The sequence below is a fragment of the Lissotriton vulgaris genome, chromosome 7 (assembly GCF_964263255.1).
Source record: "Lissotriton vulgaris chromosome 7, aLisVul1.2, whole genome shotgun sequence".
Lineage (NCBI taxonomy): Eukaryota > Metazoa > Chordata > Amphibia > Caudata > Salamandridae > Lissotriton > Lissotriton vulgaris.
Genome location: NC_141695.1, coordinates 1596445301 through 1596460187, shown reverse-complemented (window position 1 = coordinate 1596460187; position 14887 = coordinate 1596445301). Strand labels below are relative to the sequence as shown.

Here is a 14887-nt window from a genome sequence, read left to right as displayed (position 1 = left end):
CTGCCCCAACTCTTCTGGACTAGGACCTGCACTATTAACCTCGCAGATGGGCAGCCCCATACGTGAATAAGCGTGTCCCACCACTAAAACCCTTTTGTTGCCGTATGGGCCCAAGTGTGAAGGGCTCTGGCCTAGTTTGTACGTATTTTCACTGTTGGTGGCCCAAAATGTCACTGACTCTAGCCTAGTGTTGTCAGCCCTTAAGATGCGCTGTCCTGGTGTATATCCAACCCTGTCCCAGCCGACCAACCTTGCAGTGACAATCATCTGGTATGTGACTGACTCTGACCCAGCCAGACGTGCGGCTACACCAGCTCCAGATTTATCCTGATGGTGTTCCGACAGCTCGAAGCTACCTCTTTCAACACCTCTTAGCAACATATCAGAGGCACTATCCTCACATCTGACTGACGCTATCCCATCCCTGCCAACCTGCAAGGAACGGACATGATAGGTGACTGGCTCGACTCCCTCATTCTATCCAGTTCTTTTTTTGCGATTCCTATCGCCAGGTATGTCGGGGCAGATTTACAATGAAAGGGACTGAGAAGCTTATTTACAAGCCCCTTGCACTGCCGGTGCATCACTTTTGATGGGGAAAAGTGACGTACTGGTGGCGCAAGGGGCTTGTAAATAAGCCCCTCAGTGCGGAACATAAACCATTTGGCTGCACCACACTGGGTCACTTTCAAGGCACAGGGATGCAACATATTTACAACAATATGTTGCATCTCTGTGCTTCCCCCTGTGCTGGCGCACAAACTGCAGACATGCGCCGGCGCAGGCGCCCTTGCACCATGGTCCAAGGATGCCTGCGTCGTGGGGAGATTGTTTTTGTGCCCCTTCCTGCACAAAAACAATCACTACAGGCATTTTCTTCTTTCGATGCGTACTGTAGAATGCAGCACACATTGAAAGAGGAAAAAAACGAGGAGAAATGAAAACATTTCTCCTCGTTGCGCCTCCCTTCGCCTCCCCTGGGGAGCCGTAACATTCACACGCATTTCCAGGTGTACGATTCCTTGTAAATCTGAAATGTGTCTCGTTCCATGGGTGTTGGGTGGGGACACCCACAGCAACACCCATGGAACGCCCCTTTCACACAAAGTGCTGCGCGTAAAGGGGCCATATTTACAAGGACAGGAAAAGCCATGCAGGGTGGCTTTTCCCGTCCTTGTAAATATGGAGCTGTAAGATATGCCACCAGTACGTCACAAAAAGTGAGGCACTGGTGGCGCAGGGGGCTTGTAAATCTGCTAGGTAATTTTAAAATACAAATATAACCTCTTTGGTGTTTGGCTAAATGAGAGATCATGTCCGCTTCCACAACGCCCGCGAGCACGCTAGAATTGCTTTCACAAGTGAAAAGGAACATCACGCTGTGACAAACGAGTTTAGGCCTATCATTTCGTAGATCTGATTGCCCTTAATTTTGAACCCCATTTTTCATAGTTGATAAAGCCTCCCTCTTTAAAAATAATAATGTTTCAACCCCCGTCGTAAACACGTTTTTAGGTTTTGCCTGGCGAAAGTATGGGGCTTGGAATCTGCCCCCGTCTTCCATTGGCTATCTCCATAAATGGAGGCTAGCCATTGGAAGACACGTTTGTCCGTCAATGCAGGACCAGATTTGGGGGTGTTCCCGAGAATTTTTGGCTTTTGGCTACGTCACGCTACAGCAGCCAAAAGCCAATTCTCAGGAACGCCCCTGAATCTGGTCCGGCATTGCCGGCACCTGCCTTCGGCTACTAGATCCCTTGTTTTAATGGGAGTTGTGCTTGTCTTTTTTTAAAGACCTGGCAACTAGACAGCTACAACGAAAATCAGCCATTTCGAAAGGGGCACGTGCTAACACTTACTTCAGTCTTTGCATATTCGTCATACGACTACGCCTCCCTTTCCCGGGTTTTATAATCTTTGAACGCCCCTCGTGCCTGGCGTCGGCCATCTTGAAACGGGAAGAATCTCCATGAAACGTACTATATTGAACGTCTTCGGGCGGATTTCTCTTGTCTTCAACAACAAAAAGGTAAAGTCAGAGTTAAGCAGGCCCTGCTGCCTATTCTTTTTCGGCGTTAAGCAGTTTTAAGGACAATTGTTTGGCCTTCTCTTTGCAGTGTTGAGGTTTTTCGAAGATGGCTATAGCAACGCCTTGTATTACAGGACATGAGTTCACGACATGTCCTCTTTCTGTTTCGTGATTTTTTTCTAATTTCCTTCCTTCGTCCACAAGAAAAAAAACTTCAATCTCCAGAGTGCTTAGCAGTGCGCGCAGAGCGCGCGACTGGTGCCCGAAGCTCCCATTGAGCGAGCGACGGAGAAAGGCTGGAAGAGGCCCACGGAAGGGAGAGGTGGATACAAGTGTCTGAGTGAGGAGGGAGGGCGGGCGATGAGAGGGAACTGACGATACGGTGAATACGGGAGTGCAAAGTTAGGGAAGAGTGGAAGAGAGTGAGTACAAGAAATTGGGCTGGTGGAGGGAAGTGAAAAGGAGGAGTCTGGGCTGGTAAGGAGTTAGGCTGAGGAAAGGTGATTGTAGAGAATGGATAATGAAGCAGGAGGCGGATGATCACTTTCACTCGACGCAGACTCTTAGTGATCGTGAGCGTACACTGAAATTCAGTCTCTATACGCTATAACTGACTCTCGAGAAGGGTATCTTGGGACTCTGATCAGGAGTGGGTGAGCAGGAGACTGAGTGGAGGCAGCCACTTTAGGACGCTAGGTCCTGGGAAGAGGAGCAGGTGTCTGAAAGGGATAGAGAGAGGCATTGGTGAAATCAGAAGGAAAGTATTAGCCTGCAGGACGGGACTTCTGGAAGGTGTACTTTGGGACGGGAGTCCGAGAGGGAGAGTAGGGTCTTCTACAATTCGAACTATGGATTCATAATCGGCTGGAACAGGTGAGCTTATTACCTCTGGAAATGCTTATAATGGGAAGGGGGAACAATACTGTATGGTCCTCTGATGAGAAACAACGCCGGTATCTTCACTGGGATTGGGAGACCCGCTGGTATTTTTTCTGTGGTGTTTGGAGGTGGAGCAACCCCTAGGGCTATCCGCTGAAAGATGTAAGAAAAGGGTGGGAGAACCTCTAGAGGATTTTGGGATTCTCGGGTTAGTGACATCTGGTTGCTCTTCCCTGATAGTAGTTTTGATAGAGCCACTTCTGGATTTCTAATGTTGCGGGATCCCTTAATGACCTCAATCCTCAATTTCTATAGATCTCGGAGGTGCTTTGACCCTGGATGGGAGAATGGAGCTGGAGCCACATTGGTGGAAAGGACAGTTGGCCTCAGACATCCACCAGGCTTTGCGAATAAAGGTTAGTATCAGAGACTTACTTTGCACAGGTGTAAGAGCCAATGGCAGTGTCTCAGGGTGAAGGGGGACCCAGCAATATTCATAGGGGATAGGGAGTTGTCAGGTTGCTGCAACATGGTATGCGATAGGTCTTAAAACTGTTGTATACTTGCATAATACATAATTTCAACTCTGACTACCTTGCCTGCATACAAAACCCTTGGTATAAGTGGTGCCCTCCATTTGTTTCGTACAAGACCCATGTCATGCCCCTAATAAGCTTTATGCATCCCGGGATGCGAGTAGTGTTTCCCAAATGAAGCTAGCCAGTAACCCTGAGTGGCCAAACGAGAAATTAGCATGGTAAGTTGCCACATTTTCCCCAAAGCAATAGTTGAAGAATAAATAGTTTCCATAAGTGTGTCAGAATGGATAAATTACCACTTAGAATCGAGTGACTTCGTCTGCTTTAGTAAGACTGACACTGACAGTTCCATAAAATAACACACACTTTTAAAAAAACATTATTTTGAGCATAACCGTTTTAGAGCCCAGTGCTGGTAGGTGGATATTTAATATTAAACAAAATAATTTTCACTTTATTGTATCAAAATACTATTGCACAAAAGTAAGGGTTTCAAGAAACACATTTTTGCACTCCCATGAATTCCAAAGAACTTACTTGTCCAGAACCTCGAGATACAACAAAGTGTGCTGAAGTTGGGAATGCCAAATCACCATGCGCAGAGGGTGGCTAGAAATCCTTCAGAAAGATTAGACAATGCTGAGTTGAGGATTGTGATATCTGTGGTCAACTGAACTCCTGACTGTTCTGCCTGCCTGTACAGACGTATTGCTAGCCTGTAATAACTTGCGGCTTCTTCCAAGCTAGTGTATTTGAGAAAAAGTTGTGCAGTTTGTTAGGTTGGGGACGCATTCGTTTGCAAGTTCTTATTGTTTGTGAGCACTGTTCCCTGTCATTGTGCAAATCTACATTTTTCCTGAATGAAAGATGGGAATGGCTTCTTTTTGGAATTATTCTCTGTATGTTTGTGAAAGTTTATATTGACATTCATAAGCGTGCTGTTTTGAGAAGTAGCAGAGTGGGAACGATTCAATATCATTTACCAAAGAGTTGCTCTAGAGGGCAGAAGGATATGAGGTTCTTTGTTATTGGCAAGAGATGCTCTTTGAAGAGTTAACTTTACAGCGCAGCTTTGCTTGCTGATACCTGTGTTGGGCTAAATAATCCTATTGTATCTTAATGACCATTTCCTCTTGATGACATTTTTTTTCCTGTATTAGTCCTGTTTCATGTCACGACTAGCACTAGATTCTTTTTTTTTTTCCTTAAATTTTGTTAGTCTTTTTTATGAATAACGCATAGTTGGGTACATGAATAAAAAATATTATTCGTACATATTAACTGTAATGTATTTACATTTTTAAGTGGATCAAAAGTTGATTTCAAAACATCGTTTAGTTTAACACATCTACACCTTGACATCAGTTATGTTTGTATTTATGTTTTAGAACTTCTGTGGTGTGAACCAAGCTAACAAGTGATTGAATGGTGTAAATAGCCCAGTACACATAAAACCCTCTTTAGTTTGATGGCCCGTGTGTGGGGGGGCTCGCAGTGTGTGGGGGGGGCTCTGTGTGGGTGTGTGTTGGGGGGGCTCTCTGTAGGTGTTTGAGGGTGTCATTTGCGAAAGATAAAGCTAGTGGCATTGCAAATGACAATGCCATTTATTTATGTTAAAAAAAACATATATAAAAATAATGTCAAGAGCATTGCCAATAGCTTAAACTTTAACAAAGGCAAAAACATTGCATTGTAAATGCTTGTTTTGTATCCTGGGTGTGTTCCTCGGGCTAAAAGGCACTTCTCTCATCTCCAGACCAACAGCACCTGGACTGGCGCGCGGAGGCGCCTCACAGCTCTGACGTTGACAGAGCAGCCGTTATTTCAAATGGAAGGCTGATAACAGCTGGCAGTTTACCTCAGCCTGTGACAGGAACCGTCCTGTATTTTCAGGCGCAGCCTCTTTGTGCCCCATGGACACAACTTAATCCTCTTTGGAGCTGTGTGAGCTGAAAACACGCTCAGAGCCACAAGCAGTCGCCAGTGGCCGATGCCACGTAGGCAACCACACCATTAACCCCCTGGAGGCAGGATTACCTGTGGCCTCAAAATCACTTAATTGAATTGAATTAGGGAGGGTTTTAATGTTAGAGGAATGGCCACCCCACCGCGACCCTTGCTGGATAAAGGCGCCCTAATTGGAATTAAGTAGCCCTCCATCGTCCATGGAGCCTGGTGCCTCTGCACCTGATGCACTAATGTCAGCCACAACACTACATAATTATCGACGTCATGCCAATTGCAGCCACGCATAAAACAAGTAAGACAGCTGTGGACTAGAAAATAAACCTATGCCGTAGCACACCATAATGTAACACAAGACAACACGAAATAATGCAACAAAGCATAACGGGGCTTATTTACAAGGCCCTTGAGCCGCTGAAACAAGTGACGTACCGTGCCGGTGTCGCAGAGGCTTGTACATAAGCCCCAGCATGTCTAGGGCCCCGGGACTGTTGCAATCGGAGCCGGGGTTAAAAATCATTTGCTGATTGCAAATGTTGAGAATCAATCATAACCCCGCTCCCCATCCGGACTTCCGAAATGGGCAGAAAATGGAGGAATGGAATGCAGCCATCTATAGCAGCTGCAGGCGGCTGAGCGCGTGATTGCATGCCACCCATCACCTATCAGTGCTTTAATGGTGCTCCTTCAAGTGACGTATTTTAGTCAATGTGGCATCCAAGTGGCATAGTCCGCCCGTGAATATTTGTGAGCCATTGGAATCTAAGAAGGACCCCCTTCCTCACCACATTCTGCAGGGGGCGCCTATCAATTTGCGTCACCCCACTGGAGCGAGTGTACTAGATAAAAAAATAAAATAAAAAAACAACTGGCAATTAGGGGGAACGGAGGACGTGTCAGTCGGGGTTCATTCCAAGACCCAAGAAACTCTCTGAAGCTGTTACGTTTTCCGATCAAGAGTTGATGTTGGCGAAACGACACCTCGCAGCGCAGTGGGACAGCAGCAGCAGCTCTACCCCCTTAGCCACACCTGGAGGTGAGCTCGTGAGGGGGACTGGGGAATATGCAACGCTTCTCACTGATGTGACTGTAAGAGGTGAGCAGACCTCGAGCACCACAGAGTGGGATATGTTCCTGTCACGACTATTCAGCACTCTATTACGATTACGTCACCCCGAAGGAAAGTGCTCGAGCGCTGGCAGGGTGGGATTGGACGGGGGTGGGGGTGCGGCGCGTGGTGTTTGCCGTGGTTTTGGGTTGTGGCTGCCTGTGCAGAGGAAGGGATCACCTTCAGGAAGGGGAGAGGCTGCGACAACGGGGCCTGATAACCTGATGTGATTATTATATTAGGTATCCCCTTTCCCCTCTTTTTGTAGGAATGATAAGGTGCACTGTGATTAATATCAACAGCAGAGACACGCTTCTCTATGGCCGGTCGGATGCTCGCCCTTTTGAAAGGCACTCTAACCCTATTTTAGTTTAGCATTTATTATTTACGCTGGACATGTGAGTACACGTACTATGTTTAAAGATAGAGGGGCCCATTGAGGGCCACTGGATGTAGTGCCTGTATACATGGTGTTTGAAAAATGCCAATAAAACAATAAAAACAGGTTTTAAAAAAATGTTTCGGTTAGTAAATCCAGCAGCAGACGCAAGGTTTTGAAATCTGCCATCACTTTCTTAAAATGTCGGGAAAAATAACTTCACAGGATTGTTTTAAAAAATTGAAACGGATGGAACAGATCACATCCTGGTTTTAATCTAACATCACACAAAACTGCTTTAAATAAGAAAATAAACACTTTCAATAAGAAAATAAACACAGATTTAGTTTCTTAGACGTTCCAGATCGGTGTGTACACCTTTAACCTGTCGCGTGCAGTGCTGGTGCACGGACATAATTATGCAGTCTGGGATCGGTGATACGTGCCGAGATGGTGAGCGGGGGGAGAGGCGGGCAGCTGTTCGTGGTCCTGAAGTCAGAACGGGGGATTTGCAGTTTAGACTGGGATAGTCTCAAAGCATGTGGATTTAAACAGTTGTGTAATCCTTGATTCCAAGAAGGTGGCCGACCCACTGACAGCTTTTATCTTCTCAATTGAAGACCTACAGTATCTAATAATCACGTATTACGCCTGTTCAGACTGCTATATGCAGGGCCAATGGAATTATGTGACAAGGGAGGACCACGTTATGTGGCAGAGTTGATTCAATTATGCTGCAAGAAAAGGAAAATTAAGCAGCGAAAAGGGGCACATTTCTGACAATAGAACTGCATTATTTTGTCTTTTTTGTGCACTGTTACACTGCCTGTGCAAGGATTCAATCTTATTAATAACAGTTTAACACTCAAATACAGAAATAGGCAATTGAAAGGTGACTAATCAGCTCTTGCAAAACGGACTTCCTCTTCACAGAAACACGTGTCCCCACATTTTTAGTCAATTTTGATCCATATGAGGTAGAAACCATTTGTTTTTAGTAAAATGTGTAAATCATGCAGCAAATGTTGGATTATGTGGCAAATCCATACTTATGCAGAAAACACCACGGTTGCAGAATCACAAAATACCAGTGGTCCTGGCTATAGACATTTGTCAGAAATATATTGTATCGAACATATATTTACAGTAGGCTCTGGATCTGCCCCTTGCTCATGATTCAATGTTTTTTGTCTAACTCAATTCCTCTCTCCAGAGTCAATGGATTTCTGTAAGAAAAAGGGCTTTTTACAGATAGCCCTCTCACTTTTTGCCCCATTTGGACCACTAGGTGCTGGTTTTTGAAGGTGACAGTGCACTGAAGCCTGCCAACCAGGCTCCAGTGCCAGTGCTCTCTCCCTAAAAGTAACACGTGTAATTGACATGCCCAATTGACAGAGACCAAACCCCCTGGCAAGTCCCTGGTGAGTGGTAATGTGGTACTCAGGGCGTGGGTGGTAAAGGTATACTCAGAGAATGCAGCACTGTTTATGTCACCCGAGTGCCCCGGGACACAGATAACAGCTGGCCCGCCATTTCAATCTGCAGGAACATTGTTCACTGCTCCATTTTGACTTTGTCCTCACCATGCGTGACAGGGTCACAGCACTGCTCTTAAGTACATGCCAGTTACCCCTAGAGAAGGTCTCTTGTGTTCAGTAGGCAGGGTGCAGTATATTAAGAATGTGGACATTTAGCTCCCATATGCCTAACTCCCCTAAATCTAGGATTTAAGGGACACCCCTGACACCAGAAGAGGAGATCTCACAGATCTACTTCACTGAAGGAAAAATAAGAGAACCATGTCACTGACAACAGGACTCTGCCCAATAGCACAAAGCAAAAGAGGAATATATTTTCCCGGAGGTGACAGACTTGGAATTGAGTGAACAGTCCCTTTCCTTAGCTAAAACTCGACACTCCTGATGCGAGAAACCCCTGTGGAAGCCAGATGCACCCTCAGACTCCCCTGGATTGGTGGGACCAGTCCCTTGCACAGTGCAGATAAGACAATGCTCTGTATCAAAAGACTCACTGGCCATCTGTCCCTCTAATGGATGGCCCAAAAGTAAATGGTGAAGTGCATTCTGGGAGTTCTACTCTGGCTTTCACAGAAGTTTCAAGCTGCTACCACACTCCCCTGGACCGGAAGACGTAGACGTTTGGTTTCATTACTTTTACCACTACAAAAGCTTGTTGACTACTGTTGGAAGTGGGGGTCCTAATCGCTTACCGCCGCCACCAAATAATGGAGGCGGGAGACCCCGACCTCTCACTTCAACATTAGACTAAGTAAGGACACCATCTGAGATAGCCCTGCTCACCACCTTGTAGCTTGGCACGAGCAGCCAGGCTAATCTCCAAGGCACGAGTGTTCAATATGTGCAACCACTCTCACAGTAACCCCATGATGTCCCCACAAATAGACTCCACACAAGTTTTGATAACATTAGTATAATCTTAATATAAGCAATTATACGAATAGACCAGACAATACAAAATCAACATAAAAGATTGGGTAGTATTCTTTCCGGTGGGTTGGTAGATTCTAATCTAAACCACCACTCCTAAACAACCGTTAAGCTCACTTCCAACCGTTTCCAAAAGGTTAGGCTAGTCGTATTGCTAGAATCACACATGTTGCAACAGGAAACAAATACTGCAATGCGTAACGATATTCTCTTATACTGTGCAACAGAGAAACAATGCCATACATAGACCCACAGTCATGTACTTTGAAATTGAAGAAATAATGCAATGCCTATCACCACCAGCCGGCCCAGTACTAGGAGGAAACAAAGCAATGGGTCACACTACAATCCTGTACAGTGAAAAGAAGGAATAATACACTGCGCCACGTTAAACTCAGATACTGTGCTCTGAAGAAATAATGCAATGCGCCACATTACAATTAGGTAATATGCAGGGGAAAAATAAGGCAGTTCGTAGCGCACCAAGTATATAGTTAGTCAGGCCCAAATGAGGACAGGCATCATACGACAGTTTGATAGTTCGTTAGCAGCAATAATGCAAAGTGAAATACAACAGTTTTACGTGCTCCATTACCAGTGCCCCCTTCATGGATCAAATGATGACACAAAAGTACTGCTTCCTACTCCGGCCCCAGCACTGCCCCTCCTTGGTTCATCATGGGCCGGGATCCGAGACGAATCAGCGGCCCAAGCAGCTGACTGAAACGGGAGGCCGAGAGAGTGTCCCTCCGGGCCTGCACGTCACCCCAGGTGTTGATCCACATAACCTAGGGGGCGTGACCCCACTCTCCTCTCCAACGTTAGTGCCTTGGGCTTTGATTCAGAACTCTGTCACAGGTTGCGGGGGACTCAGGCCGGCGGCTCAGCTCTTCCACGGCTTCCAGTCCGGGCCACTATAAGTGACTTAGTGGGCCCAATGACTTGGCCCTCCTTCAAGCGGTCTCAGTCCACACCGAGATCCGCCCTCACCACTGCGAAGACTTTACTTCCAATTCGGTGCACCACGTACTCAGGCACTCCTGACCTGCGCCTCAGGTTGCACTTCGACACGTACACTGCGCATCTGAGAGTCGCCTCTTCTCTGGTGCTCACGATGATCCAGCGCTCTTCACCATTGCTCCGCTTACACCTCAGGATGCACCTTGTGCGTTCGAGTCTCCCCTTTTCTCCCAGTGCATACGATGTCCAGGCGCTCTTCACCAGCCCCCTGGCTGCACCACGACACGCACTCTGTTCGTCCGAGGCTCACCTCTTCTGGTGCACACGATGTCCAGGCGCTCCTCACCAATGCCCTGGCTGCACCACGACATGCACCCAGCGTGTCCGATACTCACTTCTTCTGTTGGTGACTACAAGGCCCAGGCGCTCTTAACCAACACCCGGGCTGCACCACAACACGCACCCAGAATGTCCGAGAACGACTTCTTCTGTTGGTGCACACAATGCCCTGACGCTCTTCACCAGCACCCTGGCTGCACCCCGACAAGCACCCAGCACGTCCGAGTCTCGCTTCTTATGTTTCTTATGTTTCTTATATAGCGCCAGAATCGACCCCCGAAGGGGTATCTCCACGCTTGCCTTGGGAACCCGTCCTGGCTTTTTCCCTGTGAGATAGCCCCTACAGGGCATCCCCAAGGTGAAAGCCAGGCATCCCGCCGCGGGGGGCCGTTGTGGAGATTAAGCAAGCTTAATGCCCAGAGTTGCAGAGTGTGAACCCATGATTAGGTCAGGCACCGAAGCGAGAATTATCGAGTCCATGGACATTTGAGCTCAAGACCCTGCCGTGTCGGGAATTGAACCCTGGTCCCGGGTCTGACCTCTGCTTCAGGGTCTGCCTGCTCTAACCAGTGAGCCACACTTCTCCACTTTGGTGCACACGAGGCCCAGGTGCTCCTCACCAACACCTGGGCTGCACCACGACACGCACACTGCATGTCCGAGCCTCACCTCATATCCCCGTGCACACCACAACCAGGCCCTCCTGACCAACGCCTGGGCCTGCACTTCGATACGCACCCAGCGTGTCTGAGGCTTAGCTTACTCCTGCGTACCCACCATCACACGGCACAGCTTCTGAGGGTCACAATCTGCAAAAGCACGTGCACACCGCGTTGCTTGGGACTTCTCCAGAACTTTTATGATCCTGTATTTTCCAAAGAGGTAGCCAGCTCACCGCAGGCCTTTGAGGGTTACAAGACACAGCACAAAGCACAGTCTTCTTCAAGCAGGGGGACCCAGCGCTTCCAGCACAGTCCCAACAGCCTCTCCCTTAGTTAGAACAGCAAACTGCAGACCAGCCCCATGTCACAAAGCAAGGTTGGTCTGTCCACAGCAGTCTCTTCAGTTGCTCCTTCTTTAGAATAGGTTCATCTTGACCACAGAAAGGGTCCAAGCCTTTACAGTCTCAATCCATATATGTTTCATTCCCCCTGTCAGGGGTTTCCACTCTCTTAGATATACCCCTTAATGTCTTTGAAGTTCATATGTGCTCAAGGGTCCCTGACCCCTCCCTAAATCAGTTCTGGGTGTCTCCCTCCCATTGTCACCTTTCTTCCTTTGATACTGGGGGTCTGGATCCTTAATCACTCAGCAGGAGATGGGTCAATTGGTTTATAGCACCAGCCCGGGCATTTTCACCTCCCAGGCATCTCCCCCCTCCTACTCTCCAGATGCTGGGCATCCTGGTGCCATCTCAACCTCTTCCTGGGTCAAGACCTCTCCAGCTCCTCTCACCTCTCAGATCCAGACAGACAATCCACATTTCAGAGACACACAGAAATGCTCAGAGCACAAAACTCAGCCACTTTCTAAAAGAGTGGTTTATGAACACACAGTGACAATACCACCTCCACAGAAAGATGTGTTATAACACTGTGAGTTCATACAATCTAAACTTCACCTCTCCATTATAAACTGACAGGAAACTAGGCTAACAAGCACAACACCCAGCCTCCTCCATTCTGTCCAATGGGCAGGATGGCCTTTCAGCAGTGAAGAACAAATGGAGAGTTTTTCACTGTCAGGACGTAGCACACACCTCAGCATATGTTCTGCCTTTTACCTACACTGCACCCTGCCCAGGGGTTAACCTCATCCGTGCGGTGCCGATTTATCCCCGGTGCTGGGCCCTAATGTAAATGGGTGTGGTCATGATGGAACAGTTCCGTCATGAGCACAGCGCGACCGATGCTCATGACGGAACCGTTCCGTCATGAGCATCGAAGGGGTTAACTGGGATCTACCACAGGTGTGCCCAACATGTATGTAAAAGGGAATATCAGGCCTGACAAGTGGCTGCAATTGTCAGGACTGCATGCTAACTTAGCATTCTGCGAGCAGATCCTACACTGAAGGCCTGAGTTCCCTTCTCTGCATGCTGTTGCACTACTAGCCCTTGCACACACACCAGGCACATCACTAGGGACTTTTACTAGTAAGGCAAACATACCAATCATTGCCAACCAATCACCATTACATTTTACATAGGGGACACTTGTACTTCGACACTGATCAGCAGTGGCAAAGTACCCAAAACATCTAAAAGCAAAGAAGGCAGAGGGAAAAAGTCAGGTGTAATCACTCCAAGATATGCTAGGTCTAACAACTACCTACTAGTAGGGAAACTGACCTCTTAACTCGACGCTACATGAAGAGAGCACTTCACAACATCTGCGACCAACGCAAGCAATGACCAGGTTCTTGTGTATTTGCATCCCCTTTCTGGTGGCGTCGTCCCCATTGTAAAAGCATCTTGAGCGTGACTCCTGTTTAAAGACCACTGACAGCCGGGACAACCACTACATCCAGACGCCATGGGCCAGGTAAAATTGAACTGAGTGTTGGGCCCAGGTCATAGGAACCCAAGGACTTCTACCCTGCAAAGTTAAAACACAACTCAAGCCCTAAGTGACTGATTGTCACTAGCAGATTTTCCCATTGACCGCAATGTTAAACATCTGCACTATATAATGCATTTATTTTCTAATGTTTTGAAAATCCATAACTCCGGTTATATGTATGCTGTTTAGTTTGTTTTGGTGACTAAATTTACCTAAAAATATACTCTATTTTTATAAATTGATGTTTTATTTTTCTCAATTATTGTCAATTACTTATGAATCTTTATGGTACTGTAAAATACTTAACACATGTTCTTCCAGTAACACCTGACTGCTATTTGCCACACTACCAAGACTATGATATGATATGATAGAAAGGATTTATGTAGCGCTCGTACACTAACGGTTTCTTGGCGCTAGGGTAAGGAGGCGTAAACAGAGGAGAGGGGGTGCGAGTTATTGGTCATAGACCTGGGAAAACAGCCAAGTTTTAAGAGATTTCCTGAACATGGGGTAAGACTCCGTTTGGCGTAACGTCGATGGTAGGGAATTCCAGAACTGGGGAGCGATGGATGCAAATCTCAGCCCCCGAGTTTCTTGTGCTTGAAGGCAAGGGGAGTAAACAGATTCGCGTTGGCAGAGCGGAGGGTCCGGCGGGGGATGTATCTTTGGATTCTATTTGCGATGAAGATTGGTCCATGGGAGGAAAGAGCTCTGTGGGTTAAGCAGCTGATCTTAAATAGGCAGCGTTGCGCCACAGGAGCGAGTGGAGGCCCTTAAACTAAACTAAGGATTGTTGCTGTGAAGGCAAGGATCATCTTTGAGGCATTGTTATAATATTGCATGATAAGGGCACTCACCCATGCCACATATTATTCTGCTTTCCTATCCTTTCCATTCACTTCTTGTGTTTATCACTAAGAAGCAGTGGTGTAATATTAGCCAACGCTGTCCCTGCAGTGGGTAGGGGGCATCCCCAAGGGGCCCGCCCCGTCTGGCACTTTGCATGGGCAGCAAGGCCCTAGCCTGGGAGCACCGGACTGGGCCAGGAGCATGGGGGGGGAGGGGGGTGTCCTGCATGTACTCTGCAAGGGGAAGGCCCTCGAGTTTCATTGTGCCACTGTACCGGAGTATTTCAGTCTCACCATATTTTGATTGGAATCGTTCCGTCCTTCCATTGCTCATGTCAGGAACATGCATTGTAGTGCATGAACAACTATTTTCTCTCCCTCTCTACTTGCAACTCCTCTATTGGTCCATCCACTGACCTCTGTTAATACAGTGAGGAGAGTCCATCTTTTAATTGTTTTGAAACAATTCCAAGATGGCCACCGGATGAGTTCTACCTAATGTGGTCAAGTGCTTTCTCTGCACCAGTCAGGGCCATAGCTTGGTAACAAGTGATGTGAACTAGAACAACTTATTTGAAAAGGTTTGGAACACCCTTACATGTTGAGCAACAATAATAAAGTATTGTTTTTAACCTTTTGGATATCGGTTTTTGAAAGCTAACTATTGTATCTCATATGTGTACAGCGAGTGACCATCCAGCGTGCTTCTCAGTAGGCTCATTCTTATGGGTCTGCATGAAAAAACGAAAGACTCTGGGACCATAACTGTTTCTGGTATTTATTGTTTTAACTCCCTAAAACTTTTTCAA

At 47.0% G+C, this 14887-nt stretch overlaps 1 long non-coding RNA gene across 1 annotated transcript in view; it reads left to right on the top strand.

The window, feature by feature from the left end:
• Positions 1-14887, top strand: part of LOC147706055 (uncharacterized) — a 100532-nt gene that overhangs the window by 53320 nt on the left and 32325 nt on the right. The window lies entirely within an intron of this gene.